Source organism: Astatotilapia calliptera, chromosome 6 (assembly GCF_900246225.1).
Source record: "Astatotilapia calliptera chromosome 6, fAstCal1.2, whole genome shotgun sequence".
NCBI lineage: Eukaryota > Metazoa > Chordata > Actinopteri > Cichliformes > Cichlidae > Astatotilapia > Astatotilapia calliptera.
This window is the reverse complement of record NC_039307.1, coordinates 4,733,017-4,755,371: the sequence shown is the minus strand read 5'-3', so window position 1 is coordinate 4,755,371 and position 22,355 is coordinate 4,733,017. Positions and strand designations below refer to the sequence as shown.

At 40.1% G+C, this 22,355-nt stretch overlaps 1 long non-coding RNA gene across 1 annotated transcript; it reads right to left on the bottom strand.

Moving 5' to 3' along the window:
* Positions 1-13,177: 13,177 nt before the first annotated feature.
* On the bottom strand, positions 13,178-20,664 carry LOC113023627 (uncharacterized). Its single transcript, XR_003272598.1, has 3 exons — positions 20,627-20,664; positions 13,511-13,652; positions 13,178-13,244 (listed from the first exon to the last, which is right to left on the bottom strand). It is a non-coding gene; the product is annotated as an uncharacterized LOC113023627 (long non-coding RNA).
* Positions 20,665-22,355: the final 1,691 nt, after the last annotated feature.

Below are 22,355 nucleotides of genomic sequence, written 5' to 3'. Positions count from 1 at the left end.
AACTCTGGAAGGATTTGGCAGCAGCAAAGATGGTGGAAGCGCAGCCAAAATCCTTCAGCTTGTCAGCTTTGTTGAAACACCTTCAGGTGACAGCAGTAATTATACTATACTAATTTTAATAAAAATAGCATTCATAGAATCACAAATCAAATCTAGTTTTAAAAAGTCATTTTAAAAAGATTTGTGGTTTTGCGCTACAATAAGCTCTGAAAAGCTTTTTCCCACCTGGAAGTTGCGCCTCCACCGCCATCTTTGCTGCTGCAAAATACTCCTTCAGCTTTGAGCTGACGGTTTTTGCAACACAATGACTCTCTCATTTCTGGTGTCATCATAGCTTTATAACTATTTATTCCAGTGCGAATCGCAGCAATTTTCTCCTGAACAATGACGCTACCACTAAGATAAACCTTATCTGGAACATCTGCTGGGACAGCAGTATATGCAGTCGAAACAGTTCTCTGCAGAAAGTCTCACTTTTTACCAGTTATTGTAGAATCTCCTCTTCTGCAGTCTGACCATCTCTAAGCTCCTGTACTGACATAAAAAAACAACAACAACAGACTCATACACTGACTTGTAACCGAGCACCACTGCACGCACCAACTTACAAAAATCAAGAGGTTCCCAATAAGCTTTAACTTTTGGTGTGTGCACCATTCACGAGTGCTGAAATAGGAATCATAAATTAGGTTTTATAATGTTTCTGGTATAACTTCCAGGTTTTTTTTTTAAGTGTACTAAAGTGTACTACTTATAAATTTGTCAATTCAATTTTAGAGCCAAATCCCAACAAGGAATGTGCTTTGTATTTTAAGGTTAAGACTCAACAATAAAACAGACAACAATAACAATAACATGCAATAACACATTAAATGTGTTATGACACTCACTTCCTTGGCCTATGATGGTTTATTCCTCCTTAATAAATATTTACAATTCTTTTGGGGGTGACTTGAGGCTGACTCAAAAAGTAGGTCCTGTGGATTCCTATGTTGAATTGGCAACACAACAAAAATAACAAAGATAACAATAAAATTGTTATCTTTTTTAGCTAGCTAAAAAAATTGACCTGTACCGGCTGTTTTTTACTATGCCCCCATCACAGGTCTGGACTGTGATGTTTTTGTGGGTTTTTGTTTTTGTTTTTTTGTTGTGTTTTTTTTGGGGGGGGGGGGGGGGGGGTCCTCGGGTGTCTCCACTCTGCCCGTATCCCAATAGTATATTTAAGTCTTGAGTTTTCCTCTGTTCTTTGTTGTGTCGTCCAGTTCAGTCCAGAATCAATAGATGATGTCATAGTGGCTATGTCCGTCTTTTATGTACAGTCTGTGTTTTCCCCTGGTGCCCGTCAGACCCAGTTCTTTCTTGGTACCTTTTGAAAACCAGCCCACATTTTGAAACATCTGTGAACCATGAGTAGTAGAACATGAACTGTTCTGTGGAAAAAACCGAGACTTGCTGTATCCCCTGCCAGCTACAGGCTTAGCAATTTTGTGGAGCTTTTTGGCACCAGCAGCATTTTTTTTTTAAATATATCAAAATGTAGAAAACGATTATGAGAAACACACAGACACTGACAACTACAGTATATTTGTTTAGTTTTAGCCTTGGTCACAATTTCTAACAGTTTAAGATAAAGTCCGAAAGATGAGTTTAAACAGATAATAAACTAGTATTCAACACAGTAAAGGGGAAATGCCCCTAACTTCTTCAAACACAGTGAAGCTGTACATATTTTACAGTTTTATATCTGATCTCAACTGTCTTAGGCCCATAAATCAACTTCTCACAGAACTTATAAGGGTTAAAACATGGAGGAGCTTTACTATGTGTGTGTGTGTCTTTGCGTGTCCATGCATTGTGTGCATGTGACTATGCTTATGCATGTTTACTTTATGCAACAGCCTTTGGCCGTTAACGCTCTCCTCGAAAGCTCTCTTCTGAACTTTAATTAACTTCAAACACACACAGACATTTGCTCACACACAAAGATCCACATGGGCATACAAAACACCCCAGAGAGTCCAGCGGATCAAAGAGAGCCAGAGAACGAAAACAAAAATATTTCTCTGTCTGAAAAGGGGAACCTGCTTCCAGTAAAGCGAAAAACAGACGGTAAATATTGTCCGTGTGGACGGGTGTGTGTGTGTGTGTGTGTGTGTGTAAGAGAGAGAGACCTGGAAGATGCTTTGACTCACCACTCCTCTGAGTCATCACTAACAACGATGGAAGGATACACACAGAAGGGCAAGAAATGTGATTTGGACTGTGAGGGAATAGTGACAAAGGCCAACTCTCTCCACACACACACACACACGCACACACACACACGTCAGAAAACAGCGCAGCATGTGAGTGTGCACATGTGACTCTGTGCTGCAGTATGGAGTGTGTGTTTATGCCACACTGAGCACGAACACTGTTTTTGTTTGTGCACTGTTGCAGTGGGTGGGATGACTGTCCTTTAGCCAGATGTCCCTTCACTCTCAGCATCACTGAGCACAGTCACATGGTGACAGGATGTCCAGAAATCAGCTGCATTTTGTGTGTTTTATTTATTTATTTGCCGATTGAGATAGACAAAGAAATAAATGAGAGATGAAATGACAGATGGTGGATATTGTGGAGCTTAAAAAGCTGGAGTTAAAGCTGTGCTGATAATTGGTGCATTGACTCAAGGGTGAAAGGTGTTGGGATTAGGCATGGGTGAGAAAACTGATTAGTGTAAGAACAATGATTCCTATTTTCTGCAACAGAAAAAAGCAAACACTATCAAAATGCACAAATAACAATAGACAGTATTTAGAATTGTTTTTCCTAGTCTTATTGCAGCTGATTGTGGGAGTCTTTACTGCACAATGCTGACATTTACAGGCTTGTTAACTTCTTTCCCTGTGAGTGTACCTCCTCACACCTGTACCTGGGAGTGGATCTGAAAAGAAACAGGTGAAGTGATATAATATTAATTGAGCTGACCGTTGATGGTTAAGCCAAACATAATAAAAGACAGAAGCTGGTGAATAATTTATAATTTCTTTAAATGAAAGCAAATACGAGACTAGTCAATTAGTCTAAAAGACCGAAATCTCTCAGAAAACATTGAAAACTCTGCAGAATCAAATGGACAAAGTTAGCCATGCACATCTCTAATTGAACACAAGCTGCTGGCACAGGAAGTGTGAAATACCACCAAACTACTGGCACATTGCCGTTAGCTGTTAGATCGTGCTGTGTTTGCTCTCTCACTAGCAACCAGTGCACTGCTGAGGAAGCTGGTGTAGTAAAGACAGAAAAACACCTTGTAAATTCAGGTTCATAGATGAGCACCGCAGATCTGCTGTTGGTGTCGCACTGAGATCCAAATATGAATGCTTTATTTTGTTCTAGTTTGATCTCATTTTAGATTATTTTATTATTGAAAATGTTTCATTTTAGGATTTATTAGCTTCAGTGTTAGTTTCAGCTTGCTAAGTTATCACAGCCTAGGGGCAGGTGTAAGGAGTATTTCTCAAATAATACAAGACAAACACATCCCAGTTTGGAGGCAGTTATCACTGACTTGTGTAGACTCAAATCTAAGTAAACCAAGGCCTCACCAACAAAGACTAAAAATAAGTTGCTTGTCTGTTTTTGTAACTTTGTTTAATGTTTTTGAACATAATTTAAGTTAGTGCTCTTTTTTAAAATTTATTTCTCTAAATTATATTTTCTATCTTAGCTTCCGTGCAAACATGCAAATATGAAACAGTCAACAACACAAATTTCCCTTTGCTGCAAAGGAAGCAGTGAAGCCGAGGTTGTTCTCTGATGTTGGCAAAACTTGTTTTGAAAATGTGCCACAGAAAATCACACAAAGATTTGCTTGTGGTATGCAGCTTTTTAGCTGATGATTGGTAACTGGCAGATATCCAAGCCCTGGATGTGTAGAGAACCCTGCATTGTATTATCACCTCCTCGTGTGTCAGTCAGAGCTAATCCCACTGGTGATTACCTAAATTGGGCACTTCAGTGCTGAGAACAGTTCAACTCTGCTCCATTCATGTTGCTAAATTAGTTTGTCTCACTACAAGTTCCTGAATGTCATCAATAGTTTCACCAAATTGGTGCATTGAAAAGTTGGCAGAGTTTTGACGGCGGCGATCAAATCAATGTTTTAGCTACTTAAAGAGAAAAACGTGTGAGTGTCTGAAATCTCTTGTCACTGTAGAGGAAGTGTTTGTGTTATATACAGAAAGCAGTGGATGAGCGAACTGGGCAAATATAGAGAAAGGTTGTGTAAAAACAGAGGTGTGTGGTGGTTTTGTAAAAAAACACGTGACAGCAGGTCAAACGTGTCTTTGCTTTGCTCAAATTTAAGATTTTATTTGGCATGACACAATGTTGATTTAACCCTTGCCCCATTTTCATGCCACCTGACTCTCGGCTTTCAATCCACCTTTACACCTCACACCGACAAAGTACTGTAAGGACATTGGTTCTTGACTTAAGGATGAGGTGTGGTGTAACTTTGAGATAAAACCATTATCATAAAGGATTGATTGTGATAAGAATTTGCGTTGACTCACTGTGGACTCCAACCGGGAGAGTCATGTGACTCCAGCTCTGTGGATGAATCCAGAGAGAGAAGTAAACAAAACAAGGAGAGAAAGGAGGGAGGACACATAAGGATGTACATACATGCACACACACACACCTGTCCTAATTTCCCCCAGCTGTGAGCACAGTCTGTTTCTCCCAGAGACACTTGACAGAAAGACGTTGAACGGCACTCTCACACACACTCTCAAAACCCGACACATGTGTACACACAAGTCTCTCTGTGGTTTAGAGACGTCACGTCTGGCTGAGTTTTAAGTGTATCTAAGGGGCTATGATTATATTCCTCACACACACACACTTCTCTGGAGAGCCTCAGTGGGGCTGAGGACTCATCCAGTATGACAGCAACGGTTGATGGCTCTGCTCAGTGCAGTCTGACATCGCCTCAGGTCAGTTTGATCCAGACCTGTGTTTGCTCCATTGATTGTCCGATTGTCCTACCTGTTACATGACACACACACGCACACACGCACACACGCACACACACACACACACACACACACACACACACACACACACACACACACACACACACACACGTGCACAGACATGCATGCTGTTCACTTAAATGACTCACGACAGAAACAACTGTCTTTGATTGATTGGCTGTGAGCAAAAAACAAACATAGTTGTACCATAGACTGTAAAAGAAAGATGGACATAGCCATTGTGAAAGCAAATTTATGTCAAAGACAGTCAATCATTAGTTATCATATGAATCTCTTTGCTACAGTCGGTACAGAAAGTAGTTTTTCACTCTTTGTAATATTGCAGCCATTTGCCCAAAATCATTTAAGTTCATTTTTTTCCTCATTAATGTACACACAGGACTCCATATTGACAGAAAAACACAGAATTGTTGACATTTTTGCAGATTTATTAAAAAAAGAAAAACTGAAATATATGACCCACTCACAAGTACAAGTATTTTGGTGATAATTAACAATAGTGTGTGAAGAGGACTATATTTACATCAACAAATAGGAATCTAGATCTAGATAGATATATGACTGGATATGATTCAAACCACTGCAGAGCAGTACTTTAAATACCTACAGCATGCTCTAATAAAATGTTACATGAGGTCTAGCGGGACAAGCACAGAGATGAGTCTGCTGTCAGAGGCCATTAGAAGATCATTTGTAACCTTCACTAAAGCTGTTTCTGTGCTGTGATCAACTCTGAAACCTGACTGAAATGATCTGTTAGCTGTTTGACAACTGCTCTCTTTCAAGAATTTTCGAAGTAAAAGGAAGGTTGGAGATTGGCCTATAACTAGCTAAGACAGTTGGGTCAAGTGAACACTTTTTAAGTAGTGGTTTAACTAGTGCTAGCTTGAAGGCCTGTGGTACATAGCCAATTAATAGAGACAGGTGATCATATTTAAGACTGAAGATTAATTAATGGTAGGAGCAGTCTTGTAGGAATGGGGTCCAAAAGACACTTTGATGGTTTGGAGGAAGTAATTACTGAACCCCAAAGGGACTTGTGTCTCTGTGAGACTCCTCACCTCTCAGCCATGCCCCTCCACTCACTAAACCAGCGCAACTGCCCCCAAGTTCTTAAAGTGGTAAGCACCTATTTTATCTTCTCATAACAAATAGTGCAAGAAACAGTGGGTCTCATTAATTAGTCAACTCTTTGCCCTCTTGAGGCGCAGTCATATGGATTCCTGTCTATGCTGATTTGTCTCCACTGGTTGTCTGCAGAGCCTTTCAGGATAGCTGAAACTCTGTTTGCCACAAATGGACACATGGTCTCACCCTGGAGATTCTTGAGTACCATTGTACTGTCCATCATGAATGTACATTGTGTTTCATTGCTTGCATTACGCAGGATAAGGTAGCTGACTGATCCATAAGCATCCATATGAATTTGAAAGTGTCTGATTCAACACACCCATTGAGACCAAGGCCCCTGTTGAGTGGAAGTTTGTCATGATCCAGGTTTTTGTTTCTGTTGTCAGTTCAGACTTTGGGATGGAGTCAAGCACCTTCCGTCAGTTGCTCACCCATTTGTTAAGACGGAGGTCTCAATTGCTTCAGATTTTTAAGACACATTGATACAGCAGCCTCCTCAGTAGCGACAAACTTGACAGTCATCATTGTAAAAATTCTGCACAACTGTTTGAACTACTTCAGCTCTGAACTGTCCTGTATCTTCAGCGCACTTCCTCAAAGCGAAAATGGCGCAACTGGGTGAGGATGTGGCCCCAATCAAGTGCACCGTCATGTTGTGCTCAGTCAGAAGACAACTTGTGCTTAGTCTACTCCAAAATTCACTCTAGCCTGATATGTGTGTGTGTGTTTGTTTTGATGTAATTTTAACTGAAAGCATAAGCATTCAACACATCTTATATTCTACTCCACAACTAGCCAGTCAGTCTCTGGTGTTACTTTAATTTGCCATGATGTTGCGTTTCCTGTTTTTTGTTATCTCTGGTCTTTGTACATTCCTATTAATTTTACTTCCTGTTGTAGTTCCCGTAGTTTGTGATTGTTTGCCCCACCTCCATTAGTGACTGAGAACCTTCACAGACATATTAGTACAGTTATTAGTAAAGTTACTTGTCTATTCAAAGGTGTGTTTTGTGTTTACCTAGATTGTTTGTGCACCTATTAAAGTGATAATCATCTTGGATTAAGGTATCAAATTGCTTTTTTTGCTGGACAAATGATTTACTTCCTGGTTCCTACAGTAATTTTCTTTCCTCCATGGCAGCTAAATACATCAGAAGATGTCAGAATTTTCCATATTTCCTATAGTTCAGAGCTTTTATGTATGTATGACGTGTGCTCTTACCTCTTAACCTATTTTTGTTGCTGTTTTTTTTTTTGTTTGTTTTTTTTTGCCTGTCCCGTTTGGCTCTTTTGCCATCAGAATTGTTGTCTAAAGGCAAAGAAAGATGCCCAACGGATTTTTGTTGCTGTTGCTGAGCCACTTTTTCCTTGGCGCCTTTGGTGTCCGGTTTGAGAACCAAATGTTACACAGTTCATTTCCATAGGAAGAAAATCATAGAATAAACTCTGTGTTGGCCATATCTGCCAGTCCTTGATGAATTTCTTGCTGTAATCCCAAAAACAGCAAATTAAGTCAGCAATTTAAACCTTGGGCACCAGCAATGTTGTGGCGCCAGTCTCTCTTTTGGTTTTTTTGGTTTTTTTTGTAGGAAATCGATGGAATAATTTCTGGATTGGGCACCAGCACTGCGTCAGTGGAACAGGGGTATTTACAACTCAGGTGCTGGTTTTAGGTCTGTTCAACAAGAACACAGCTCCCACAAAAATAACAGTGATAGCAGTGGAGTAAATGCAGATCTTTAAACATATGAGCATTTCTCATTTATTCCCAAAAGTAAACTAGGCGGATTTAAACATGACTCACATTGCAAATCTTCACTAAACAATTGACTCAAATGTCCATGTTTTGCCTGAAGCAGCAGTACTTGTTGAAGAGTACAGCACATAACAGGAACTAAATGTTCAGTAATGTGGGAGTCGTTATCTGTGATACGTTCTACTTTTGTTTTATTTGTCCATAAAGAGGTGAAGGTAAAAGGCATGGAGAGGAACTACAGCTCCTCAGTCACAAGATGAGGAATAGTTTAGTCACATCCTTCCTTAAGTGCTCATTAAGCGGGACAAACAGCAAAACAGTGTTCACGTTTGAGTGTGCATGTGACTGTCTGTGTACTCAGTGGATCAGCGGTGGGAAACGGTGACACACTTTGTCCGTTAAGCTTTGTTAACAGAACAAACATTATGTATTTCTCTGTGTGTGTGTTGGATATGTGCAGCTATTACTAAGATGCCACTGGCAGAAATTACACAACACCTGCTGTTTTAACATACATGCTATGAGTGAGTGTCTCTGGGGAATCTACAAATATGCTCTCTGTTACGGTTTCCTGTCTCCTAACAGGCAACACATCAGACTGACACTGCTGCTGGAAAACTATTTGCCAGGATTTCATGCTGTCATGTGATACAGTCTTGTGAAAAACAAAGTTATTATGATGCATTTCAACCGTTGATTAAGAATATTTTTAAGTTTGTCCGCGTGCACAGCAAAACTTAACCAGTACGTTGCTATGCAGCAGTTCAAAAACAACACTGCCCTTTTTTTACTTGTTATATTACTTAAAAGAATCTTTAATGCTTTTCTTTATTTACTGTCATGTGCACTGCTAGAAGCAAACTCTATGAACAAGAAACTCAGGATTCAGACTCATTATGACTCAGACTCCCAAAATGTTTTTGACTGTATTACGTCAAGACAACAAGTGCAGATCTTTGCAGCTCTGCCAATAGGCAGAGAAGCCCCGCCCACCTGCTGCTGGGGGGTATGTCACCATGAGCCATGTTCTTTTAAATGAATAATAAACACATTATTGTCAATACTTTACTCTCCAGGCCTCACGCAGTTGTTTTCTCTACCTTTGTAATTTCTTCTTTGAATTTGTTGTTTTTGTCTAGGTGTAAATGAGATTTTAAACCTGGTAAAATGAAATAATTATAATAAATTTCAGACAGAAATTCAGACAGCAAGAACTGCAACCAAGCATTTTCAATAACTGGAGGAATTCCAGCTTTGGAGCATTCCCACTCTTCTGTGTAGACTTGATTTCATTTCAGCCACACTGGGACGTTTCAAGCATGAACGGCATGTTTAAGGCTTTGACAAGGTGACATTTGCCTCAGGTCACTTTGCAGTGCCATAAAAAAATAAAATAAAATAAGTTCATAAAAGGGAGGAGGCCCCGGGGCAGACCCAGGACACGCTGGAGAGATTATATCTCTCGGCTGGCCTGGGAACGCCTTGGTGTTCCCCCGGATAAGCTGGAGGAGGTGGCTGGGGAGAGGGAGGTCTGGGCCTCTTTGCTTAGGCTGCTGCCCCCGCGACCCGGCCCCGGACAAAGCGGATGAAGATGGATGGATGGATGGAAGTTCATAAAAGAGAGGGCATGTTCACACTAACCCAAAAGATAACGGAGGTACTTTAAACCACATCATGAACTGGGACACATACATGTGTTACAAGCATGCATGGATGTGTAGGCTCATAGAGGAACGTGGCCACAGTTATAAAATGCAAAACTATCTTTTTTAGATTGCAGAGGCAAATCAGGAGTTGAATGGGAGAGACGTTTTCTCTACATGCAGAAATCTGTTATGAAGTTACCACATGCTAGGACACTGGACTGTGAGCGCTGAATTATCTTCAGCATATTTACATTTGTTTTGCAAATTTCTACTGACGTCATGCTCTGAAGCTACACTAAATGGACGCAAATTACAGGGACTCCTACACGTTACACTTACCGGAGCTGGTAATCCTTGAAAACCCATGGCATGAAGCTTTCACAAAAGCTCTCTTTTGTGTTGATGTTAATGCCAAAAGAGGTTTTTAATTACAGGTATTCAGTCAGCTAATGTTGTACACGCCTCAGCACTTGGTGATCCTGCTCTGTAACTTTATGTGGTGTGACACTTTGGGGCTGAGCTGCTGTGGTTCTTACGGGTGATCGTGGAATACCTACGAGAGAAGAAATTTCACAAGCTGACTTGTTGAAATGCCATTCTTTACGGGGCCACGCATGAATTCATTGAGTTCTTTAGAAAAACCTGTTCTTTCACAAATGTTTGGAAAGGCAGACGGCATGATTGGCTGTCGGCATCCTCCTCAGATATACAGTAACATATCAGTGTTTAGCCCTTTCATTAACAAGCTGTATGAGCAAATTTAAGGCAAAGTGGCGATTTTGGATGAGCCTGAACCTCCAATGCCTGTCCAAAACATCAACGCTGAAACAAAGACACAGTATGAACAGGAAGCACCCCAAGAGCACAGACCTCTGCAGCTCAGTCGCTGGGCAATACTTACTTTTAAAGGAATACACTGTACATGTTAATTTTACTTTTTTATACTGAAGTTTGTAGTACAGTATAAATCAGATAATGGTAGCATGACAGATGTTTATTTTGATTACACAAGGACTATGTAGGAGTAGGTCATCGATAATACTGGTACTGATTTGTAAATAAGCAGACACGAACAACTTGAGCTTGTTATACAACATTATACTGCAGTATGTTTCTAACTAACTTGACAGCTCATTCTCTTTAAAGATATGAAATGAGGTCAGCTTGAAAGAAAGGCAGATGTGACATGTACAAGTGAACTTAATAGTCAAAAACTATAATGTGGAATTCCTAAACGTTGCCAACACAAACAAAGGCAGTAGAATTTTTAACATAGCTTTAACAATAACAGACATTTTATGAATGCTTGACCTTATTTGACCTTAAAGAAGAGGTCAGAGGTCCAAAGTAACATGATATTTAGAATACCATATGTCATTCCCTATATGCCTATATGTTGTTAGTTCAAACAATGGCAGTAAGAAGCATAGTTTTAAGTAGCTCTATATGGGTTATTATTATTTTGACCTTTAATATACTTTCTACATGTTGAAACTATGCAGCACACTTGTAAGAATCATAGTTTCTAAGTTATAAGACTTTTTTTGGTCAGTTTTAGACTAATAAATCATTAAGTTGACCTTAAAGGCCTTGGTGGATGTAATATTTCTTGCTTTGTAAGAGGTGGTCAGACCTGGCAACTATAATATGGAAACATCAACATCTGTCCGTCCGGAGGAGCTTTTACCCTCAAACCACAATCAGTTTTTTGACCGGATATTATCAAGGTTTCAACCATATTTGTGGGTTACATTTTGGGGCTTTTATTGTAGCCAGCAGCCATCAAGTATCAGTGATTACTGCAGATTAGACATTTACTGCACATGTGAGGTGGATATGGAACTTGATAAAATGATTTGAGGGGTCAGTAAACACTTTATTGGTGAGTTACTGCGCATGTGCTTTAACTTTGCTCAACTCGCTCATTTCATACTAAACTTTGCGGGAAATTACATCAATGAGACCAAAGTATTTAATGGACTAGTACCTGACTCAGGCTGTGGCCTTCAGCAGTCGCTGTTATTAAATTATGCAGCAACCCAGCAGACAGCTGTTAAGGATATAAAGGCTCCTCATGGGCTCCGTGTGCATGTGCGTGTCTGGGGGAGCAGACACCCTGTAGCAGTGACACTGATGCATTGCCAGGCCTTGAGCGTGACCAGAAGAGCCTCGTGCCTGTGTGTGCGTGTCTGTGTCGCGGGTTTTGGAGGTGCACTAGCACAAAAACAGAAAACAATGCAGAAAAGTTAAGGAGAAGAGTGGAATGTATTTAGATTGGCAGTTAACATATGGCAGTAAATCTTATCTGCAACCGATAACGCCTCCGGTGTGTGTGAACAGATGTGTGTGTCGACATGTGCGCGGGTTATCAGCTATCCAGAGTTTTACTGCCTGCGTTAAAGCGCTTCCTTTTAGAAAAAAACAGTTTTGATCCACTGCCACACATGGTTAAGCATTCACCACCTGACTCTGCTTCGTTTCAAACAGCAGCCCGAGGAGAGAAGACAGAGGGAGGGGGCGCTTCAGAAAGTCCATGTTGTGAAAAAAAAAAAGTGTGGAACTGCCCTCACCTCCCCACTCTCTCTTACCTGCCCTCAAGAGCTCCCATGGATGTTTTTTTTTAATTTTTTTTCTTTTATATCAACCTGTGCAGATATTCGTTTTCTTACCTCTTACCCACTGTGTGTGCTTTTTTTTACACTAATTCTCTGGCTTAACCCTTCAGTTTCCCTCAGCATATCCACACTCCTGCAGCAATGGGAAATCCTTCAAAATCCATAATTCACGCTTCACTGCTCCTCTGCCTCTCATCTCCCACTATTTCTCCCTCTGCAGGCCTCTGTGTGTGTGTGTGTGTGTGTGTGTGTGTGTGTGTGTGTGTGTGTGTGTGTGTGTGTGTGTGTGTGTGTGTGTGTGTGTGCGCGTGTGTGTGTGTGTGTGTCTGAGATAGCGAGAGAGACAGACCTGAATACAAATACAAACCCCTCGTGGAAAAATACAAACAAACATATGGTCTTGCCTTCACGCGCACTCACACACATTTCCAGACACACATCTTATTCACATGCGCCCACCACACACTGCACTCTTATGCAAATAGTTGCTTTTTAATGATTCTGTATGCAATGAAGAAAATATATTTTTAATGACCTTGTATGCAAATTGGAGAAAGCGTTCCCCTGGCACGCGCTACACGTGACAAATGCCAGTACAGTGAAGAGAAATGCATGTGAAGAAAAGTCTAGGCTCTCCAAAGCCACCGGTCATTTAAAGAATAAAGTTAGTACACTTAAAAACATTACCAGAATGTGAATCATTTTCTTACATAATAATAAATATAAATATTTACTCATAACATATTAGCACTGGACTTTTTCATAGCAGACAAGCAAGAAATTGTGTTATCAATAACATTTACAGTGGCCGTGTGTTATTCAGTTGTCCAAATGTAATGTAGGAGGGCATCCGTGTTGTTTATTTATTACTTAAATAAAAGATCATTTATTAAACATTTGTAATTTGTGACATTTATTAAAAAGTGACAGAGAGAAGGACCAACTTCATAGCCTTGAAGGCCCCAGGAGCTGCATCAGCTGACCGCCCTCCCATGTCTGGCAGCTGTGATGGTGGAGTAGGCCAGGACCACTCCGAGAGTGTCAGAAACAGCTAAATGAGATTTAATGATATAATATTTGTATTACTCTGTCATGGCCTTTGTGTTGATCATTGCTTGTTGTTGTAATCTTTACTCCTTGCTTCATTCTGAGCCTGCTGTGTTCCCCTGTTTATATCTTAATGTTATTTCAGCGAGTTCATTCTCGGTCCCGCTTTCAATTCACTTCCAGCTGTTGAATATTTAATCCCTTTTGTGGGTCTCAGCGTTTCAGCTTTGCTCCTTTTCCCACTTTCATTACTGTCTTGATTGAGCTTACCTGTGCTTTACTCCGCGTCTCCGTGGTTTGTCTGCATAAATTGCCCGTGTGTGCTTCTCTCCCTTGTGTTTCTCTTGTTGTAGAAAACAAGTTCAGCATACCCAGGATATATTTTCCTCATCTGGGATCATTTACTGTGACACTGTCAACCAGATTAAACAGTCACATAAAGGTGATTATCATAAAGGTTTTCACATGACCGAGACAGTGTTTGTAGCTTCTGACCAATCACAAACAAGGACAGGTGTGCTTGCAACAGAGCGGCATATTTTACAAATGACATTTTCAAATGTGTTTTTTGTGATTGTTGTGCATGTAAATTTTTTGCACTTTCAAAAATATCGCAGTATAATTCCCTCACTATGCACATGTGGCACTTTTACTTTAACGTGCTGTTTATTTAATGTATTATTTTTATTTCTTATCCATCTGAAACACAACAATTTCCCTTGTGGCATCAACAAAGTATCGACCTATGATATGAAGGGTACACCAGTGTGTAACATGAGTCCTTTGAGCAATTAATAAAACTGCAGCTAAAAGCTAAAATAAGATAGAGTAGTTAAGTTAATAAAGTTGTAATTATCAAGTCCCCATCTTTAAGACAAAATGCAGATCTCACTTTAATCACAACTATGTAATCTATTAAATTTATGGTTAAATTCAAATTCAAATTCAAATTTTATTTGTCACGTACACAGTCATACACAGTACGATATGTAGTGAAATGGGGGTGTTATGTAAGTATTTCCTATGACCGTTCCGCGATAGCCAAGTATAACAAGGATTCAAACCAAGCTGCGTCTCCTTTGAGGTAAGGCAAGGCTTACGTATCCGGTTTAAAGATGATATTGAGTTTATGGTGTTGGCACAGTGCAACCGACACCATATAATGTCATCAATGTTTAAATTGGTTGGTTGTTAAACTTTCTCTTCAGTTTTGCAGCCCACTGAGTCCTGGGGTCAGCAATGGTGAGGCCTAGCAGACAGCTTGCATTTATATCCAATAGGTCCAGATGGATGAGTTACACTAAAAAAATAAAAAAAATCACCTGAAGAAGAGTACTAGCCATACTCTTGATTTCCTTGGTGTGAGCGTGACCCTGGTTTACATGATTCAGTCCCTACACTGCTAAGCAATAAGAGAAAATAGGAGAGGTAAATCTGCAGCTCTTTACACTCTTTGGGTGTGTCCCTAGATCCCATCTTCCTAACCTGTGTGTCAGCATCCATGTAGGTGAGCGACACAAGTAAAGGAACTTGATTGAGGATTTTACCCTCATGCTGTCGACATGAACGCCTGCAGACACCGTGCACAGCAGTGAGTCTTGTTACACTTCCTTGAAGTATGCATGAAGTCCACCTGAAAGGTGCATGGATGCATAACTGGTGGCATTGTAACAAAACTTCATAGAGTCACAAAAAACTGGCAGACACACTCACTTCTTGTGATGAGGTTTTGCATCTGCTTGTACTCTAATGAGCTTGGAATGAGAAGTGAAAGGTCTTCAAGAAACTTTAAGAAGTCCAGTTGCTTTTCTTTCCACGGTCCTTAGATTACCAAGAACCTGCACAGACATATCACCTGATCGTACGTCAAGACCTGCTTCTTAAAATGTTTCCTGCAAATGTATTTATTTTTGTCCTGCATAATAGCAATAGCATATATGGGAACAGCTTATTGTGTTGCATATTTGGACCATATACCTTTTCCCTTAAACAACTATGAACACACACACACACACACACACACACACACACACACACACACACACTGGAATCTGTCCCATAAATCAGCAGGATCTCTGTGAAGGCCGGAAACCCAAGGACAGCTCAGACACGTGGAGCACACACAGCCAAGACCTCCTGGTTCCACGCCACCCTCTCTCCCTCACTCTGAATGTGCCAGAGTATGTCTGTCCATATTTATGACTGCCTACGAGTGTTAACTCCCTTGTGTGTGCTCTCTCATAGGCATGCGCATGCTTATCTGTGAGAGTGTGATATTGTGTGAGCGTGTCCAGTAAAAATTTGCTGCTGTCTCTCTTTCACTCGCTGGGATCTGCAGACTTGCACACGGCCTCCAAGTTATGAATCTGCAGACAGCACTCTTTCTCTGGCTCCATCTTACTCGTGCAGCCACTTAGCTGTTGCAAAGGCAGTGTGATCACGTTGTCACGTGTTCATGTGTGTAATTTGTTCTATTGCTGGGTTGTAAAGCCTTCTTTAACTGGACAAAAATAAAAAATGAACAACGACAGAGCAGAGAGAAGCAAACGTACCAGGAATTAAATAGAAATTAAATTTCAGTGCCCCCTTATGTACTTTGAAAGACTGTAATTTGGATCATGACGAACCTTTAGGTCAAACAGTGATATACCAGTTGATGAATGCATTTCTATTGAAAGCCAAATGATTACAGTGCGAAATAACACTGAAATAACCTTCAGCAACAGTTTTAAAGGTTAATGGGACAAAAAGCGGAATAGATAAGCATGTAAAGGCTTAACTTCCTTTCATTCTCATTATTTGGTGAGGAAGGTAGGAAGGTCAACTTCAAATAAAATATGGTCTTCATGATGTGGCCCACATCATCCCACACAAACATACTCTGCTGGGAAGCTACCTTCAGACCTCTATAGAGGAGGCTGGACTACTAGGTTTGATCTTTTCTAAAACCCCTAAAACCCCGAAGAAGGGATCACATTAGAACCCACCTCACACTACTGTGGAGTGGGTTCAAGTCCACCCCAGAAATTTCCCACATAAATGCCTTAAAATTCCAAAATAAATCTTAAAAACGTCTGCTCCAAGACCCCCAGGAGGGGCTGGCTTGTTAGGGATTGACAGATAGACGTTGTTGGCTTTGTTAAGAGCCTTTAAACATGGTGACCATTCTTTGTCCATCACCCTGCCCACCCCAGAAGCTTCCACGAGAGTCAATGTTTATTTTCTGTCGTTTTCCCCACTCTCATCTTGTGCTTAACAAGCTTTTGATCCCTGACTGAGCCTGACCCCCGTTTAAAGGCCACCTGTTCTGTGCTTATGGAGAATGCGCTGAAGGCAAACACTGCGTTGTTTAACATGATTAACGCGCAACAATGCACGGGGGCGGAGGATGGCGAGCACGTCAAAAGGAAGCTGTTGGTTTTTAATGATGTTTTTCAAGCTCTTACTGACTCCACATAGCAGCAGACGGCAGAGAACACTGACGTGAGACAGCAGCAGGAGAGAGGGTCCTGTTTTCTTTTGTCTGTGTGTGCGGATGGGTCTGTGGGTTATTTATGGGGTCTTTTACACAGCGAGGGGACAGAGAGGAGTGTCTGAGAGGTGAGCAGAGAGTGGGATGGAGAGGACGCCTCATTCAGCAGTCACTGCCAAAGCAGAAGAGTTTTTCTCTCTTTTCAAAATTCCTTCTTACAACCCCCGCCTCCTCCTTTTTTCTCCCTTTCCCATTTCCTCGCACACTCTTCCATGCTCGACAGTTTCCACAGATCTGAGGGTTAATTCCCATTTTTCCTCCCTCAGCCTCAGAATGAAATCTAATTTCTCCCAGGTCCACTCCTGCTAATTTAGCGTTAATGCTTCAATCCGATCTCCGCCTTCTCTCCCTCTCTTATCTCTCTGCAGAATGAAATTCAAGTGTAATTTTAAAATCTCCCACTGAATCAAATCTAATTTTTCTCACCATCTCTCACACTAATGTCTGTTTAAAAAGATCTAATGCTTTATTTTACCGCTAGTGATCTCTCTCTTTCACACTCTCTCACTAATCCAAAAAAATGCTGAGAGCGTTTTTGAAGTATTATGTGACACAAGATGGAGGGAATGTAGTACAGGTGAACGCGTTTGTGTTTAATTTACCTCGTTACTTTAATTTGGCATTTCTGTGACCAAACCCTTAATAAATAAATTAAATAAGCTGTCCACTCTCTGTCCATCCCTCTCTGTCACCCTCGTTTTCCATCTCACGCTCCCTTTTTCGTCTCTCTCACACTTTATCTCTCACCTACCCCCCTTTTTTCTCCTCTCTCCTCCATGGAGTAACCAAGGGTGCGAGGTGTCTGGTTGGAGAAAATGTTCCCACATATCAAAAGGCTCCTGGGTTCTTAGTGGAAGCGGCCAAGAGAAGGAAAAGGTCAAGTTGAATACAGTGGGTGCAGAGAGAGGGATGAGGGCTGCAAAGAACAGTGATTAATACAAGCAGCAGAGAGGCAGTGGCACTGAAAGGGCACTCAGAGTGGGAACCAGTACTGAATTGCTTTGTCCCTTATTTCCTCTTTGAAATTTCCATTGATTGTTCTTCTCTATTATGTATCAATTTCCATTTTTAAATTTGTTGTTTTGATGCTGAAACTGAAATTTAACCAGCTTGTGTTTGTGGAACTTGGTGTAAATTCCCTTTGGCTGTTTTTAATCATAGTAAGTTTTCACAAATTATTAATTATTATTCATAAATGGATGTAAATGCATATGCAGCGCTCTGTTGCTGACAATGCTGTAAATCTTTGAAAATAGTTCAATGAAATGTAGTTTCACTTCTTTAAAACCCCAGGATGGAATAGTGGTTTGGATCATTGCTTGAACTATTTTTGCCAGTTGACTAATGCAAATTTTGGTGACGGACAGTTTTTCTCTGTATCAAATTTACATATTTTCCATTTGTCTGTAGTGCCGTTATCTGTCTAGAGAGTTTTGTATGATATGCCCAGTTTTGGCTGCTTCTCCAGTACTGCATGATTTGGGGGTTTTTTTTGGCAACACAGCGGTAATATTTCTTTCCGCAAGTCATTTCCTTGTTATTAAAAAAAACAACCAAAAAACACTGTGAGCACATTCATAAAGAGACTGTTTTAGTCTACTAAACTATAGTCACCTGACAAATAAAGCGCACCTTTACTCAGTTCCAAGGTTTCATGCATCAGGACATTGCACAAAATAATCTGGTTCTCAGATGAACAACAACATATGACATATGTCCACTGACTGCGCCATTATTTAAGTAATCGTTTAGGGAGTTCTTCCTTTCCACTGTCTCCATGTGCTGTATTATTGTAAGATCTTTGCCTTAGAATCTGAAGCATGTTGAGGTGACTGTTGTTGTAATCTGGCGTCGTATGAATAAAATCTAACTACACTGAATTTTCTGTATGACTTTATCAGCCTCTCACATGATTTTGGCCCAGTATTCTTTATAATGTTGCTTCAGCTCATTAAGGTTTGTGGGTGCAGCTTGCCACAGCATTTCCTTCCTTTGACTGGACCATTGCATCACCCCGTCCCTTTTCTTTTTGAGCTGGTCTGTTGTAGATTTGCTGCTGTGCTTGGGATCATCATCCAGCTGCATGACCCACTTAGCTGTCACACAGATGGCCTCACATTTGACACTGGAATACTTTGGTATTCGGACTTCATGGCTGACTCAATGATAACAAGCTGTGCAGATCCAGTGGCTACAAAACAAGCCCAGATCATCACCCTCCACCACCGTGCTCACAGTTGGTATGAGGTGTTTGTCCTGATGTGCTTTATTTTATTTTTTCCAAACATGGTTCTGCGCATTGTGGCTAAACACTTCCACTTTGGTCTTATCTGTCCAAAGGACACTGATCCAGAAGCCCTGTTGTTTGCTCAGATGCAACTTTGCAAAGCTAAGCCACGCTGCTGTGTTATCAGAGAGAAGAGCTCCTTTCAAACAAGCCATACTTATTCAGTCTTTTTCTAATTGTGCTATTGTGAACTATAACATTTAACAGACTAATGGGCGACATGTCCAGAGTGTCCTCAAAGTCTTTTACAGGTGGAATAAGCTTGAACCCCTATGACCCTGAAATGGCTCTATAGATGATAATAATAATAATAATAATAATAATAATAAGCTTAAATTACAAATGCACAAAGGTAGGAAAGGCTTGAACGAGAAAACTCTACAAAAACATACAGAAAGCACAACTAAACAGATATTTACGATATAGTATTGATAGTATTGATGTTTGTGACACTCGTGATTTCTGCAAAGCAGATTTTTCCAGATTTATTTTTCACTTTTTATTATTATGAGTCTAATTCCAAAAATTCAGGATGTGATATTAATACAGTGTTGTGTTACCATGCAGTGTACAGTGGGACATTTATACAGTAAAACACATACATTGTGAATGTTTCATCACTGTAACAGTATGCATATCTAATTGCACTTTATATTCTGACTACACTTCCTTCTGTACATATTACTTGTTTTCTTTTCTTTCTTTTCATTTATTTGTTTATTTATTATTTTTGTTTTTTCATCTAACTTTAGTGAAAGGAACTCGCTAAAAGAAGAATTTCATTGCTCAGCATAACCACTATGTGTTGTTGTGTATATGACAACAAACTTCCTGAACCTGTTGATCTGGAAAGGGCAGACATCTCTGCAGTGCGTAACTCTAAAACTGGGAGACTCACAGAAAAAAAAAGTCAAACAAATAGCACTAAAGGCCAGAGGAAAATGTGCATATGGGACGTTGGAATGAACTGTCATTTTAATAATGGTGGAAGAATGGAAGTGCATATGGGAATATGCAGGGACTGCAGTATAATAATCTAGCGCTACAGATGTAATGAAGAAGGGACTATGTTTACATGGAGCATAAAAGTCAGATTCTTATCAGTTTAAAAGCCTAAACACAATAAAAATCTTCCATATGAGCTTATCAGTCAAAATAAAGAATCTCTTCACAAACACCGTGTACTCTTTTTCACGTGTCCTCTGTCTTGATGTAAATTTGCGAAGGGAAGCTTACGTCTGTCCAAAAATGCTTCCACACTGAACCAGTTCTCTGTAGGAACTAGTTTTTTTTTCAGTCCATGTGACAAAGTGGCTAGGACTGAATTCATTTGCCATTTGTCACTTGCATATATTGTTATTTTGTGTTCTGTTATCCTATAGTCTATCATAATGCTTTAATGTAAACACAGCACATGTAACCTTGGCTCTACATACTATCCCGGGTCTGTTTGTGGTAGCATTGGTTATATTCATTTCATCTGTGCAAATGTACTTAAAGCTAAATGTCACTTCATCATTAATTGATTTGAATCTTTCATTCGTTTATGTAGTTTGGTTATACTTACCATTGTCTGTTCCTTTGAGCAGGTCCTATTTGTAAAACAGGTATGTGGGAAGGACCGCCCCAGTACTTCCTGATTTTATAGGATATGATGTCACTGATCATGTCAATTGGGTGTAACCAAATGAAGGGGTGTTTCTTTTGTGTATAATTGTTTATTTCATTTAAAATAACCTCATGAGTCAGATTAGGTGAAGAGATTGACTTTTCAAACTGTTTAGTTGGGTGAATGAGTTTGTTAAGTGGAAAAATTATTTTATTCCTGTTTCTTTGTCTAGACTGTGTTATTTAGTCTACCCTGTTTTCCCAATGGTAGAGGTTAATGAGATCCAGGTGTGAGTGGAATTCTATATAAAGCAGGTGAGATTTTGACTCACAGGTTCTTATGTTTTTGTGAAACAATTGTTGAAAGACGACGCCAGAAAATAACGAACACTTAAAAGAAACTTGAACAGTCTGCAGATGCTGTCTTATCACCTTCCATGCTGCTTATGTTATGCTACTTCACAGTCCAAACTCCTAAAAATTGAGGAGCAATAAGAGATTAAGCAGAACAGATGACAGATATCCATCTTTATTAAGCTGATCAAGAACATGCCAAAGAGATAAGATAACCGTTAAGGAAGACAAATGCATGGCACAATACAGCAATGTCCTGCTGTTCACTGCATGGTAACATAACACTGTATTAAAATCACATCCCATGTACACATATGACCACAAATCGATGTGTGCATGTAACCGCAGCCAGTCTGGCTCAGGATTTGGCTTTAATTGTTTTTTTGGTAACAATGGTGATGAATGGAACACAAGAATAAGCTCATAATTAGCCGCAAAGCTGGATACATTTTTTCTAGTTTTGGTTTCACAGTCTAATAATGGTAGAATATTACCATATATATATATATATATATATATATATATATTTGAAAACCAGAAACAAAAATCTGTAGAACAACATCACCTTAAAACAGTTTCAAACCAGCAGCCATTTGCCTTCTTTCATTCCGTGTGTCATTACTCTTCTTGTTCTTAACCCATCTGTCTTTTTTTCCTCTCACACCATGGAGCACCCTCCAAAAAAATTAAAATTCAATCACTATAAGCAAATTTGCTCCCCCACAGGACATCACTGAGTGGCACACAGCAACAGTGCAAGGTACTCCAATCAATGGCCTTGTTCCCTGAGCACAGGCCCGCAGCTTTAATTTGCATGACATTGGACAAGTAAGCAGATAGTCTCTCTCTCTTTCTCGCTCTCTCTCCGTCTCTCTCTTACACACCCACGAATACAATTGCATATTATCCTCACACATCTATTCCACTCTATAACAGAGGAAAATATATTCAAAGGCTGAGTGCAGGCACACGGTGAGAGAAAAAAAGCAATAAAAACAGGGGCAGGTTGACACATAGATGTGAAGTTTCCACAGAACATTAATCCAACTTACTCCAGCCGTGATGTGCTCCTGCTCCCGTCTGCTGCTCCTGGTGGGTGGATAATGGATGGAAACTTGGACTGGTGTGTTTGTGTGTTTTATTCATGAGTGTGCACGCTCCAAATTATCAGTTTGTGTATGAGTGCTGTTTAATTTGCTGTTTGCTGCTGCAGACCAGCGGTTGCCCAATCATAACCGAGTTTCCCAACCTAGGCATAGCAGGTGTGTCGTGGAGTTTAACAAACACAAGGAGAGATTATTTGAAAGATTTAAACATCATTTATTGAGGTACAG